This window comes from Buteo buteo, chromosome Z, assembly GCF_964188355.1.
Source record: "Buteo buteo chromosome Z, bButBut1.hap1.1, whole genome shotgun sequence".
NCBI lineage: Eukaryota > Metazoa > Chordata > Aves > Accipitriformes > Accipitridae > Buteo > Buteo buteo.
Genome location: NC_134204.1, coordinates 50,456,559 through 50,470,745, shown reverse-complemented (window position 1 = coordinate 50,470,745; position 14,187 = coordinate 50,456,559). Strand labels below are relative to the sequence as shown.

General features: G+C 40.7%; 1 protein-coding gene across 24 annotated transcripts in view; it reads left to right on the top strand.

Annotated features, from left to right (window-relative positions):
* Positions 1 to 14,187, top strand: part of AUH (AU RNA binding methylglutaconyl-CoA hydratase) — a 202,068-nt gene that overhangs the window by 54,388 nt on the left and 133,493 nt on the right. The window lies entirely within an intron of this gene.

Below are 14,187 nucleotides of genomic sequence, written 5' to 3'. Positions count from 1 at the left end.
ATATAATGAATAATGTTTGAGGAGGTCTTTGTGTTACGAAACCTTTTGTTTTTATTTTATGGATAAATCATTGTTACTTGAATTAAGATAGCTGCCTTTCCCCAGAAAGGGCAATGACTTGAAAACCAGTGCATCCCTGTGACCCCCACCTAGCTTTGGCCTTCATTTCTGGAAGTTCTGGGAAACTTTATACCCTTTCTTCGCCCATATTTTCTTTGTAATGGGTGGAACCTATTTTGAAAGCACTGTATCCAATTTTAACGGATACCGTTGCAGCTCATGTAGAGACAACAGTAAAAACTACCATAATGTGAGCACTGGTATGAACTTTGTGTAAGAAACTATCCCATCCTATCACTAATCTAGACAATTACTGTACAATTTCAAATGCTCTATTATTATGGTTACTGTTGAGTTGTGATTTCAGTCAATACTTACTTCCTATCTCTTTTCATCTGTGGTCAGAGCTACATTTTACGTAAGGAAAACTGAGTTATGATAACCGGTCTTTTTATTAGCAGTGGATAAAGATAATAATGTAGATGATTTTAAGGATATATTTCCTTCTGGTGGTGTTGTCATGAAATAATGTGCCTTGACAATAAGTCCTAGTGAAGAAAAAGACAGAAAATGGCGGTGTTTATATTTGTTGACAATTTTTTCCCCTTTGTCCTCCTACTCCACCCTCGCCTAAGGAATTCTGCAGGACAGTGTTGGAGACATAGCCTTCAGGTCATGTTCTCCATATGTTCTCAACTTACTTAGGTTTTCTCATGTTTCCTTGTCTTTAGTTAATTATAGATGTTTCAAACTTCTAACGCTTTCACCTTAAAATGCTAGGTGACTGACTCATGATGAGTTTCGTTCAGAATATCTTATTGCTATTCAAAGACTGAGGTTTGAAAAATCTTTTTTTTTTTCCTCATCCTAAAATAATGATTTGGGCATATGTCTTCAGCTCCATGAAAATATGACAGATTTCACTGTGTTACCAATGCCTTTTAAACTTAAAATATTTTAGGGTAAGTTCAGTGATTAATTTTTTCCCTATTCCTATCAGCCTTTTTGAGGACTACTTTTGCTGTGTGTATTCGAGCTTATCATAACTTTCTCCTGATCAGCCCGTACTTGGACCAATCCTGTTGAGCAATGACAATGTTTCAGCCCTTTTTGGCTCCTGTCTTCCTGTCGTGGTTTAACCCCAGCTGGCAACTAAGCATCACACAGCCGCTTGCTCATTCCCCTCACAGTGGGATGGGGAAGAGAATCAGAAGGGTAAAAGTGAGAAAACTCATGGGCTGAGATAGAGATACTTTAATAGGCAAAGCAAAGCTCCATGCACAAGCAAAGCAAAACAAGGAATTCAGTCACTACTTCCCATCAGCAGGCAGGTGTTCAGCCATCTCCAGGAAAGCAGGGCTCCACCATGTGGAGCGGTTACTTGGGAAAACAAATGCCATACCTTCCGAACATCCCCCCCCTTCCTCCTTCTTCCCCCGGCTTTATATGCTGAGCATGACATCATCTGGTCTGGAATATCCCTCTGGTCAGTTGGGTCAGCTGTCCCAGCTGTGTCTCCTCCCAACTTCTTGTGCACCCCCACCCCACTCACTGATGGGGAGGTGTGAGAAGCAGAAAAGGCCTTGATGCTGTGTAAGCACTGCTCAGCAGTAACTTAAAACATCCCTGTGTTATCAACGCTGTTTCCAGCACAAATCCAAAGCATAGACCCATACCAGCTACTGTGAAGAAAATTAACTCTACCCCAGCCAAAACCAGCACACATCCAAATAGTAATTTATCATGCTTTCTGTCATCAGAAAGTGAAGAATGAGTGAAGAAATTTTTCATATGTCATTTAGGTAGAGAAGCCAGATAAGCGCACTTGAACCATAGGCTTCATGGGTTAATGGAATATTTCCTTACAGTGCTTACTTTAGGATGCTCTGAGCCAAAGCAGGACTGGGCAGTGGAGCTAAAAAGAGAGCATTAGCCATTAAGAGGCCTCTGTAGGTTTCTGTTGCCATTGAGTACATCTGAAACACGCTGACAAAATGTGTTGCTTCCTTGAAGTAGGTCCCTACAGCATGTCAAGCTACTACTGTTTTTATTCTGCTCCATCAGCTGCCACAAGTTATGTGATGGATGTAAAGATTTTAACTTGGGTGATAATTAACCGGGTAATAGTTAATAGATAATTTTTTGGGTGTTTGAGGCTGCATGAACTTCTTTATTTTCTGTTTGCTTTTTTTTAAAACACCAGGAAGTTACACTCAAAAAGCTATGTTAGAAGAATGTTACTAGAATTTAGTAGTATTAAATATAGATTCAGGGCAGATCAGCTATGACATTTTGGACCTGGTTGTATGTTATGTTTTATTCCATCCTATTTTGAAACATGGTCATCCAAAGACCCAGTCAGCTGCTGTCTAGTGACCAACCAGTTTTGACATAAATTTCCCAGGTGTGAGAAATTTTGCTTTTCAATATGCACAGAAGTACTGCAGCCTTCTAAAAGCTAAGGTTGAACAGCAGTTAGTTGAATCCCAGTTAATATACCAGAATGAATTGTTCCTTCTAAGTCTGCTGAGGGTCTCAACCAAGTAGGCATTTGTAGAGCATGCCTTATGTATGATAGCAGGTTGAGTCTCCTCAGAACATTCATCCATGGCAGACAGCAGAGCAAGACCAAGTGGGGTGACAGCAGTGTCTCCTTTTATACATAAGTGTTGTGTACTGACCAGCTGTTCAGGTTGTGAGGGAGAAGGATTGATTCTTCTGCCTTTGGAAATTGAAATCCAGTTCTCTCCACCATGAAAAAAGGCTTAGCTGCCAGACTGTGAGCTAAGGGAAGTAGAAAATCTTTCCATTTTTCCTCTTCAGTACATCCCACTGTCTAGTAGGGAAGTCAAGATTCAGAGAACTAGAGAAAGTGTGTAAAAGAGAGAAAATGGCTTGGTAACTCAGTGCTGGTGGTTACCTCAGAATGAATATTGACAATTTTTGTTTTCTAAAGAAAGTCTGCCAATTGCTATTCATTGCACAAGTGGTCTTACACCACTACAACAGGCATATATCATAGAATCGTTTAGGTTGGAAAAGACACTTAAGATCAAGTCCAACTGTTAACCTAACACTGCCAAGTCCATCACTAAACCATGTCCTTAACTGCCACATCTACATGTCTTTTAAATACCTCCAGGAATGGTGACTCAACCACTTCCCTGGGCAGCCTACTCCGATGTCTGACAACTGTTTCAGTAAAGAATATTTTCTTAATATCCAACCTAAACCTCCCCTGCCGCAACTTGAGGCCATTTCCTCTTGTCCTATCTCCAGCCACCTGACAGAAGAGACCAGCACCCCCCTCACTACAACCTCCTTTCAGGTAGTTGTAGAGAGCGATAAGGTCTCCCCTCAGCCTCCTCCAGACTAAACAGCCCCAGCTCCCTCAGCCGCTCCTCATAAGACTTGTGCTCCAGGCTCCTCACCAGCTTTCGTTGCCCTTCTCTGAACACGCTCCAGCACCTCAATGTCTTTCCTGTAATGAGGGGCCCAAAACTGAACACAGAACTCGAGGTGCGGCCTCACCAGTGCCCAGTACAGGGGAACAACCACCTCCCTGCTCCTGCTGGCCACACTATTTCTGATACAGGCCAGGATGCCACTGGCCTTCTTGGCCACCTGGGCACACTGCTGGCTCGTATTCAGCTGGCTGTCAACCAGCACCCCCAGGTCTTTCTCTGCCGGGCAGCTTTCCAGCCACTCTTCCCCAAGCCCTGTAGCGCTGCATTGGGTTGTTGTGACTGAATTGCAGGACCCGGCACTTGACCTTGTTGAACCTCATACAACTGGCCTTGGCCCATCGATCCAGCCCATCCAGGTCCCTCTGTGGAGCCTTCTTATCCTCAAGCAGAACACTCCTGCCCAACTTGGTGTCATCTGCAAACTTGCTGAGGGTGCACTCAATCCCCTTGTCCAGATTGTTGATAAAGATACTAAACAGAACTGGCCCCAATACTGAGCCTTGGGAACACCACTTGTGACCAGCTACCAGCTGGATTTAACTCCATTCACCACAACTTTTTGGGCCTGGCCATCCAGCCAGTTTTTTACCCAGGGAAGAGTACACCCATCCAAGTCATGAGCAACTAGTTTCTCCAGGAGAATGCTGTGGAAAATGGTATCAAAGGCTTTGCTAAAGTCCAGGTAGACAACATGCACAGCCTTTCTCTCACCCACTGAGCGGGTCACCTTGTCATAGAAGATCAGGTTAGTCAAGCAGGACCTGCCTTTCATAAACCCATACTGACTAGGTCTGGTTGCCTGATTGTCCTGCAAGTCCGGCGTAATGGCACTCAAGATGATCTGCTCCATAACTTTCCCCAGCCCTGAGGTCAGACTGATAGGCCTGTAGTTTGTTGGATCCTCCTTCCTACACTTCTTGTGGATGGGTGTCATTTGCTAATTTCCAGTCAACTGTGACCTACCCGATTGGCCAGGACTGCTGATAGATGATGGAAAGTGGCTTGGTGAGCACTTCTGCCAGCTCCCTCAGTACCTTTGGGTGAATCCCTTCCAGCCTTGTAGACTGTGTGTGTTTAAGTGGTGTAGCAGGTCGCTAACCTTTTCCCCTTGGATTATGGGAACTTCATTCTGCTCCAAAGCCCTGTCTTCCAGATCAGGCGACTGGGTACCCTGAGAACAGCTGGTCTTACTATTAAGGATTGAGACAAAGAAGGCATTAAGTACCTCAGCCTTTTCCTCACCCTTTGTCACTATGTTTTCCCCTGCATCCAATAAAGGATGGAGATTCTCCTTAGCCCTCCTGTTGCTCATGTATTTATAGAAATATTTTTATTGTCTTTTACAGTGGTAGCCAGATTAAGTTCTAGCTGGGCTTTGGCCCTTCTAATTTTCTGCCTGCATAACCTCACGACATCCCTGTAGTCCTCCTGAGTTGCCTGCCCCTTCTTCCAAAAGTCATAAACTGTCTGTTTTTTTCCTGAGTTCCAGCCAAAGCTCTCTGTTCTTTCAGCCAGGCCGGTCTTCTTCCCTACCGGCTTGTCTTTTCAGCACACAGGGACAGCCTGCTCCTGCACTGTTAAGATTTCCTTCTTGAAGAATATCCATCCTTCCTGGACTCCTTCAGGACTGCCTCCCAAGGGACTCTGTCAACCAGTCTCCTAAACAGGATGAAGTCTGTCCTCCAGAAGTTCAAGGTGGCAGCTCTGCTGACCCCTCCTTACTTCTCCAAGAATCAAACTCTGTCGTTCCGTGATCGCCATGCCCAAGCTGACCTCCAACTATCACATCACTCACAAGTCCTCCTCTGTGAACAACAGGTCCAGCGGGGTGCCTTCCCTAGCTGGCTCACTCACCAGCTGTGTCAGGAAGTTATCTTCCACACACTCCAGGAACCTCCTAGACTGTTTCCTCTCTACTGTACTGTATATCAGACTCTTTGCCTGTTCATCCCTTTTCTTCCTCACTTTTCTTCCCTGTGAACTTGGGGTCTGTTGGCCAGTTGTGGTCTAATTTGACTACAGGGCAGTGGTTGCAAAAAAAGATAGTCCCTAGAATTTTATTAAAAGTAAGTGGCCCGATGAAAGGAAAATTTCCTTGTCCTCAGATGAAAAGTTTCAGCACAAACTAACCTATTCTTGGGCATGAAAGAATGGGCACAAGAAGGAGGTGGTGTGGATGTCTTAGCTGTGGAGAATGTTTGTCAGAATACTCCTCTCACTGGACAGCAGTGAGTTCATGAGAGACAAGATTTCATGGGAAATCAGACTTTATTAGCTTTGCGGTTTATGGAGATGCTTGTTACCAGCCAGGGTAGTTTTTCTAAAAGCTGTTCATTGCTGAAAGGAGTTTATTTTTCAGATCTCTTAGTCAAAAAGCTGTTTAAACAACATTTTTTGTGCAACGCTGTAGTCTGTACAGAACTCAGCATAATGTCGGAAGAGTCTCTTTTACACAAAAATCGTGTTTCGTGGTTGTTATTTCCCAAACTGAAGTAAAAAGAAAGCAAACCTCTTTTGTTAATTGAATATAGTTTCTGGTGTCTCTCAACTTGCAAAGTAAGTGTTTCACAGTGGCAAGTTTCTTCTTAGCTGGAAATTGTCTATTAGAGCCTTTGTATTTAAGTCCTTTGTTTTTCTGCTTTGTAACTTTAAAGCTATCTCCATCCATGATTTATTTCTGTTGTTTATCTCTAGATTTTCACAATGGATGTCATACAGGGCCTGCAATTGATAGATGATGCCTTGCTGGCAGACGTGCTTTTACCTGTTAGGATCTTATGTGTATACCACTCAGTAATAGATCTGTTATGAGAAGATAAAAATGCTTGTAAACAACATACATAAACTTTCTTACTCTGTTAATAGAATGAGAGATGATTGGTTGGACAAAGGAAAATATTCTGTGATAATAAGAAGTAGGAAAGACAGCTGTATATATAAAAAGTAATTTTTATTTTCTTTATGCAATGTTTTTCTATGAAAGTTTCGTGTCTAATGCTGAGAGAGGGGTGTGGAGAGAGCCTGGAGGAGGGAGACCTCCTGAGAGGGTGCTCGTGGGGACTGGGTTGGAGGGGACTGGGGCAGGGCTGTGCCTTTTGCAACGGCTTGTGAGCCCATGGACCCCCCTGCCCTCGCAGGCTGCCCCTGTGCTCCCACTCAGTGTGCGGGGGCATGGGGGCTGCCTGTGCTGGTACTTGGCTCTGTGGGGTCCCAGCCCCTTGCTGCCCCTGGTGAGCACACTCACCCTGGATGGGGGAGATGGGGGTCAACCCTCCATTTACAGTGTTCTGCTGGGGTGGCATCATCCTTGGACAGAAAAGGGCTCTCCATGGAGCAAGTAAGGCAGGTCACCAAGCTGGGGAGGTATAAGGGGCCAGATCCTGCCTGGGCTTCTGGGCCCAACAGCCACATCCCCTCTCCCAGGTGCATCCCAGAACTTGCCAGCTCCAGCTATGTCATGCTACCATCACCTGTTGGACTCTTGTCCCCAGCATCCAACCCAGCCAGCACCCTTTCTGATGTGTCATGGTCACCCTTTTCTCCCCTCAGTCCCCAGCTTGGCTTGGAAATCTGCTCTTACCACCACCAGATCCCACTCCGATGTAGCTATGGAAGGGATCAGGGCTGTGGTTGTCCATAGGATGCTGTTGAACATGGGTGATGTCCATCCTATAGCTGTGGCTCCAGCATTTGCAAACTGAGCTCAGTGTTTTCCCAGCACCTGGTGCTGGTTTAGAGGGTGACGGCTGCTTGAGACACAGGAGCGCAATGGCCAGAAAATGGGAGAGAGCATGAGCCGGCAGCTCTGGCCCCCATATCCTGCCTGCTTATAACCTCCAGAAAGTCCAGGCCTTCTCCAAATAAAAGGGGGTTGCTGCTGGCCAGAGGGAGTAGAGACCACTGGAGCCTCGCACATCCACAGGGGAACATGTGCCTGCATTGTGCAGGCAAGCTCAGGTGGGTAGATGAGAAATGACAGGCAGAGGGTATCCATAGCTGCGCTGTCCCCATGTGCCAAGCCCTGTGTCCCCTTCCTTAGCTGGGGCTTGCCTGGCTGGGCTGTGGGGACACCCAGCTCTGGTGACCAGGGCAGCCTGAGGGTAGGAGATGTACATCTGGTCCTCATCACCGCATCCTACTGCCCTTGGCCCTGGAGGGTGACCTCTTTCCTCTCTGGTGGAAGCTTTAGAGACAGGACTTGCCACTCATTTGGCAGCTGGAGATACCAAGAGCAGGCAAGACGTTGATATATATTGGTATATATCAACAATTATGTTTCCACAAAAAAAGACAAAATAAAATAATGGAACTGCATTGAAATTAATATACTTGTGTCAGCATATAATTTGACCTGGCTAGACTAAAACCATAGTTACTGGCCTGCATACTTACAGCTGTTGCTCCTTTTTTTTTCTTTTGTTTATGAAGACATTTTAATTAGTAATTTCATTCAACTCATCAACATGAATTTTGCCTTTGTTCTTGCCTGCCCCTCCCCAAAATATCACTACTTCATTACAGAGCTGTCTTCCACTGTTTAAAGGTAAAATAAAAACCCAGCACATAATCCCTGGGATTATGTTTTCCTTGACAGTGTTTAGTTTAAAAGCGTATTTAATCCAGAAGGCTTAAAAAAAAAAAAAAAAAAAAAAAATCTCTGTTAAATTTTAGAGAAGATTGTAGATGAACTATATCTTCTTTCTGCATCTTAAAGTTACTTTGAACCCTTTTTTCCAAAGGTGAAACTCAAGCTTTGTCACATAGTTGGCTGGACTGCTTTAAAATGTATAGCAAGGGAGAGATTTAATGGCAGTGTTTCTGTGTTCTGCTCTTTCCACTTTGGTAGCAGTATTGTTTTGACTGTTTTTCTAAACTTTAAAATGTGTTTGGGGAAGTTATGGTACTTGTGGGTTATAAGATTATAAAAGATGATAGAAGAACACACTGAAAAATTAGTTTTCTTTGCGTAGGAAGAAAATGAGCCTAAGAATGAAAACTGGATTTAGGTAATCATGATGAATTTTGCTTATCTCTTAAAGTATTCATTGTTTGCTTCTAAAAACAACATGAAGGTCTCTGTTACAGGATTTACTTTAAAACTGAAAAAAAAAATCTGTTTTGGACAAGAAAGATGTCAAGGGAATTTCCAGATGTGAAAAACTCATACAGAATGTGATCTTGGTAACAGCAGTAGTTGTACAATTCAGCCAACTGTAAAGGTTAAATAAAATGTCAGACATTTCAAGTTGAAATCTGACGCACCTTACAATATATTGTTAGCATATTCTTTGGATTTCTATACCTTAGTTTCAACAGTAATAGGAATAACTGCATTTGACAAATACTGAAAAAATTAAAATGTCACCATTTGTGGTAGTGTCTGAGGTAGGACTTAAAGGCTTCTGCACATTTAGTGTAATTTTTCTGCATGTAGGTGCTACTTGATAGTATGTGATCACAGAGATACTTAGAAAGAAAGATCTGCTTACTTTGTATAACTTAAACATCTTACTTGAGTAATCCTATACCTCTCCATTCTATCTTTATTCCTGCCCTCACTAGCCTACTCTTGACTTCTCCTTTACTTTTTCCATTAAGTCTCTCTAGTTCTTACATACACAATTTCTTCTCATTACATAAGGACACCAAACTCTTACGTTTTTGAAGTTTACTCTTAGTCCTGTGACAACTGACTGACTGATTGGGAAAAAAACCCCAAAGTGAAACAGTTAGCTTTGGGGTTGTTACTCTTTTTTTCAGTTAGTCTATAAACTCTCTTGTGACTTCTCTTACTTCTCCTGTTTCCTTATCCCAGTCAGATTTTTAATATTATAAAGTTCCCAAATTAAGTACTGGTAGAAGATGGTTTCAAATAAGCTCCTGAATCAATATCTTCAGCATTTCATCAATATTGTTCTTGAAAATATATTTACTGTGGAACAACCAAGAAGATACACTTTATTCTTCTTCCTCTTCCCTTACAATTAAGAAAAACCTTTTTTTTTTTTTTACTGAGGTCTAACAGTGACTGCTGAGCATTTGCAATCCTATTATGATCTGATACAGTAAACCCCCTAAATTTCTCACTCTAAGAACATTTATCTATTTTTTTCTTCAATCATCTGAAGTCTAGATAGCTTTATTTGCATTTTAATATTTTGTGATTTTTTTTATGCATCATGTTAAATAAATGGCCTGAAATAAAAAATTGCTAATAGTGTAGAAAACAGATGTTTGAACATCCACTCTTTTCTCAGAGTAATTAAACACAATATATAGAATGTTACTGGAGGGAGGTAAATTGGTTCTGCTTCTGTAAGTTAGGGAGAATTGTGGTTCTTACATTTTCCTTTTCTTAAATAAAAATAAGCTGGTTTTCATCAAATGACTCATTTTCTCCCTGGCTTTATGATCAGTTGTAATGGTGATGATGTTGAGGCAAAACTTCAAAATGTCATGCAATACTAACACTGCAAAAGCTCCATACATAGAAGTAGTGTTTTGCAAGCTTTATTTACATTCTCTCTATATAAACAAAATACTTTGCAAGTAGTGGCAACGTACAGCAGAAGAGAGGATGATAGGAGAACTCCATGTCATCAGAACTATCCCCTGTATCTACATGATGCATACAGTACTTACCTTTGCAGAGTGATCCACAGAGCAATCTGTGCTTTTCCCTTTGCATACTAGCCATAGAACACTTTTCAAAACCATATTGAAACCACAACTAGTACTTCCTACAGAAAAAGGGGCTATCAAGGCTATCATCAGTGTCCCAAGTGACTGCAATTTTATAGAATGTTATTTGAAATGTCAAGTTCAGTGTAAAAAATTGACCGCTTCTGACATTCTAGTTGTTTCTGCTAGCAGAGATTGCAGAACATTTCTTCCCAACCTAAAATTGGAGATGTCTTGTTTACAAATCAGAATTAACAATCAGACGTTTGAGAAATTTCACTATTCTAAGGAGTGGCGCTGCATCCCAACATACTGTGTCTAGTTAAAGGTAGGCCTTTGATGCTGCAGAGGAAGGAGGACGTAAAACAAGGACAAAAGAAAGCCCTAGAAGCCAAGTTGAGCATTAGAAGCGTAAGAGGAAAGAAAGGGAATTTTCTTGGTCTTGGAAAGCAAAGCATGGAAAGTCTGAGATTAGTATAATATACCTATGGAGAAAGCAAACCTTAGCAACAAACAATGACTGAATGTTCTTTAGACCTTTGTCATGTCTTGGGGGTATAAAAACATTGTTCTTTATCTCAAGATTGAATTTTGTAGTGCTGTTTTTATTAAAATTCATTCTTACAACCTGAGCAATGTTATCAATTGTTTTCCTCATTCTCATAGGTATATAAGTACATTTGCTTTCATCAGTTTGAAAATTGTTTTGTGAGACTGATAGAGTGCTCATTTTTGAATGACAGCCAGAAGAATGAAAAAAAAAATAATGTAACAAACAGTTAGGTTTCTTCCATCCTCCTTAAATCATGTAGATTTAAGCCCCGTTCAGGTACTCTTTCAGTGAGCATCAGTTATGCTATCACATTTGTATCTTTTCCAGACCATTTCTGTGCCATTGGTAACTGAGGAGTGAAGCTTTGAAAAGAAAGCAAACCTGAACTTTACTTTTGCAATTTGGATGAAGCCTACTGCACTTTGTACAAGACCACCCTTTTTTACTTTGTAAAAGACCACCCTTTTCATCCCCAAACACGTCCTGAAACGAGCACCTAGTGTCTATCTCAGGCTCTCTTGTTCACTCAAAATCATGATAAAAACTTCCAGCTGCACACTTTGTAAAGTTTTTTTATATTTTTTTCTTTCAACTTCTCTTTTTTAAGCTTATGTGAAAACAAAAAGAAAACTAAGGAATAATAATCAATGTTTCTAGGGAAAGGTAGAACATGAGGAAAATAAAAATTTGCTGGATATAGAAAATACAGTTGCATAAAATTTTCTTTTAAAAATTAGCTTACTGAAGTTTTTTTTTAATTTAAAAAACCCTGCATTTTGGAAATAAGTAATAGACAAACTTAGTGTCTACTGACTTGTCTTTCTTCTTCTGGTGGACTAGGAACTGTAACAAAAATCCTGAGCTTCAAAGTTCTAGGCTCGGCTTCTTCCATAGGCAGCATCTCTGAATTTTGAAGTTCTCCACCTTCTTGTCTGATTACCTTTCCACATTCCTCTATTGAGGAGACTCATTGCTACTTCAGCTCATTGTCAGAGATTAAGTGTTATCTCAATAGTGTCCTTTCTTCCTGTACCTTCACTTACACTCTCTATTTGGCGAACTAATACGACTTTTTCTCTACTCTTCCTATCTCTATGGTAACAAAAGTGGTAAGGAGAAAGAACTCCTTAGGGAGTGTTAGGAATGGTGGAGAAAATAGGCAGGTGAAAGTAAGAGTCTAGTATAGAAAATTAGTAACTTTAAAGAATCAGTGATAAATGAAGGTGAAAATGCATAAACCAGTCAATTTGGGTTGGGAATTTATTTTCTGGTTTCTTGAGGTGGTGAGGGAAAAATCAAACTTTATCTTTTAGTGACAGATCAAACAGAAATGTATCATTACCAACTATCAGTATGTGTGTATGAAAAACATATCAGGGCAGTGGAAGATGGCAAACTAAAAGGAGTGAAGAAGATTATTCATACTATATAGGCAAATTTGGAAGTCTTAGTTGGTGTGCATCACTCCTATCACTCTGCATTGACAGCCCAGGGAACATAAACTACTTATTTTAGTTCTTGATTTGTCCCTAAATAAGATGTGTAGAAAGGGTTATGAAAATATTTGTTGTAGTGTTACGAAGCTTGTTAATCTGCATAGTGATAGACACAATTTCGTACAAGATGATGAAGATTAGACATTGGATGCTAACGTATGTAGCTGATCATATTACATATCACTTCGTAGTTTTCAGTAGTTCTTTAGAAGTGATGACCAAGTGTGTTTTTTAGTTGCAGAAGCTGAGATAAAAAGTATTTATAGAAGCCCTGCATGATTCTCACAGGTATTCACACACAGGAATCAAACAGCTCATAAGCCACTCTTTAAGTGGTTTTAAGTGACTCAGTTTCTGAGACGTATCCTCCCTCCGCGCCCCTGCCCTTCATTTTTTTTTAAGTCTACAGTTTGGCAGAACCTAGCTATGATACTGCCACAGTCTGTATGTATATTTGGGATGGAGTCTGCAAGAAACCTTAGAACTGTACAAAGAGGTTGTGCAAAGAAGCAGAGACAGAAGATGAAAGAGGGAAAGAGGAGAAAAGATAGGCGCTCTGATCAGGAGGTTGCTGACAGAGAAATGAGACAGGTTGGAGGTACAAACCTGAGGACTTACGAAGTTTTTAATAAATGAGGAGAAAGAAATAAGGTGCTAAAACTTCCCTATTGAGTCACTTAAAGAAATGGTGTATTAAGAAGAAAATAATAAGGATGGGTTTTAGAAACATATCCATGTATCTGGTTTTTTGTTCTGTTTGTTTTTTTCCCAGATACTTCCACAGCATTTTTGAAATTTAAATGGTGGGTATGTCCTTCCAAAACTTAGTTGCAACTCTCTATGTCATTATTTGGTCAAAATTTCCATTGACATCAGTGTTTGCCACAGTAAATACTACAAAAACTATGATCATCTTTTAGGATTTGTTTCAGTAGTAATGAATCCAGAGGGAATCAGGAGGAAAAAAGAAAACCCCAAATTTTGAGGAGATTAAATAACCAATATGTTTCTGTCTTTTAAATTCTGGACCTTTTGTGTAAGTCATTGCGCAAGTGACCTTTGCTGTGCATAGCACACAGAGAAGAGTTGCAGTTTAGTCATTGGCATGTGTTAGTAAGGACTTGTGTAAGCAGGGATTGCTGGGTGAAATTAATGCGTTGCATTACTTATGTTCAAGTCTGGCTTATAAAAAAATGTTCGTGGAGTTTTTAGCAGTGCAAGAATGGTTTTCTTGCAGTATTTCAGGTTACTTTCTGCACTTCGCTTGGTTAGTAAATGTAAAGCAATTTACAGGAAGCAACAGGCTTTGGAAAGATGAAAAGAAGACAACAAAATATCTTCTACTGTATATTGTTATTAAGATTCCCCTCTTCAGTGTGTCTCCATCTCAATATAGATGTTACTTGGGGCAAAGAATTGGGAGTGGGGCTCTGGAGTACCAGCTGGAGTGTATAAATGGGGGCTAGTATAGATGCAACAATGCTTGGTAAGTTCCTGAAAATTATGTTGACAGCTGTTGAGCTCATCCATACTCAGTGTGTTTTTTGAAGAGAAGCCAAGGAATTTTTAATCAAGGAAGATTACTGAGCAGATTACTATGTGCTGAATATTTAAAAATAGACTTACTTTTATTAGTAAAAATGCTTTGTTTAAGCCTGAAGTGTTACATTTTTCACTGAAAATGCAAAAGCTGTTTTGATTTAAAACAGTATTAAATTATCATGAATGAGATGGAAAGAGATAATGAGATGGAAAGAAAATAATATTTATTCTGTTTAATTGGAATGTTCTATAGGAATAGCAGCATGAGTAACGTAAGTGTGTTTTAACTTTAAACTTTAATGGATCTCAGACAGTGGCATTTTTGAGGGAGAGAGGGTTTTCAGTGACCTGTTAGATTGGAAAATGTCTGATTTAAAGAAAATTCTCT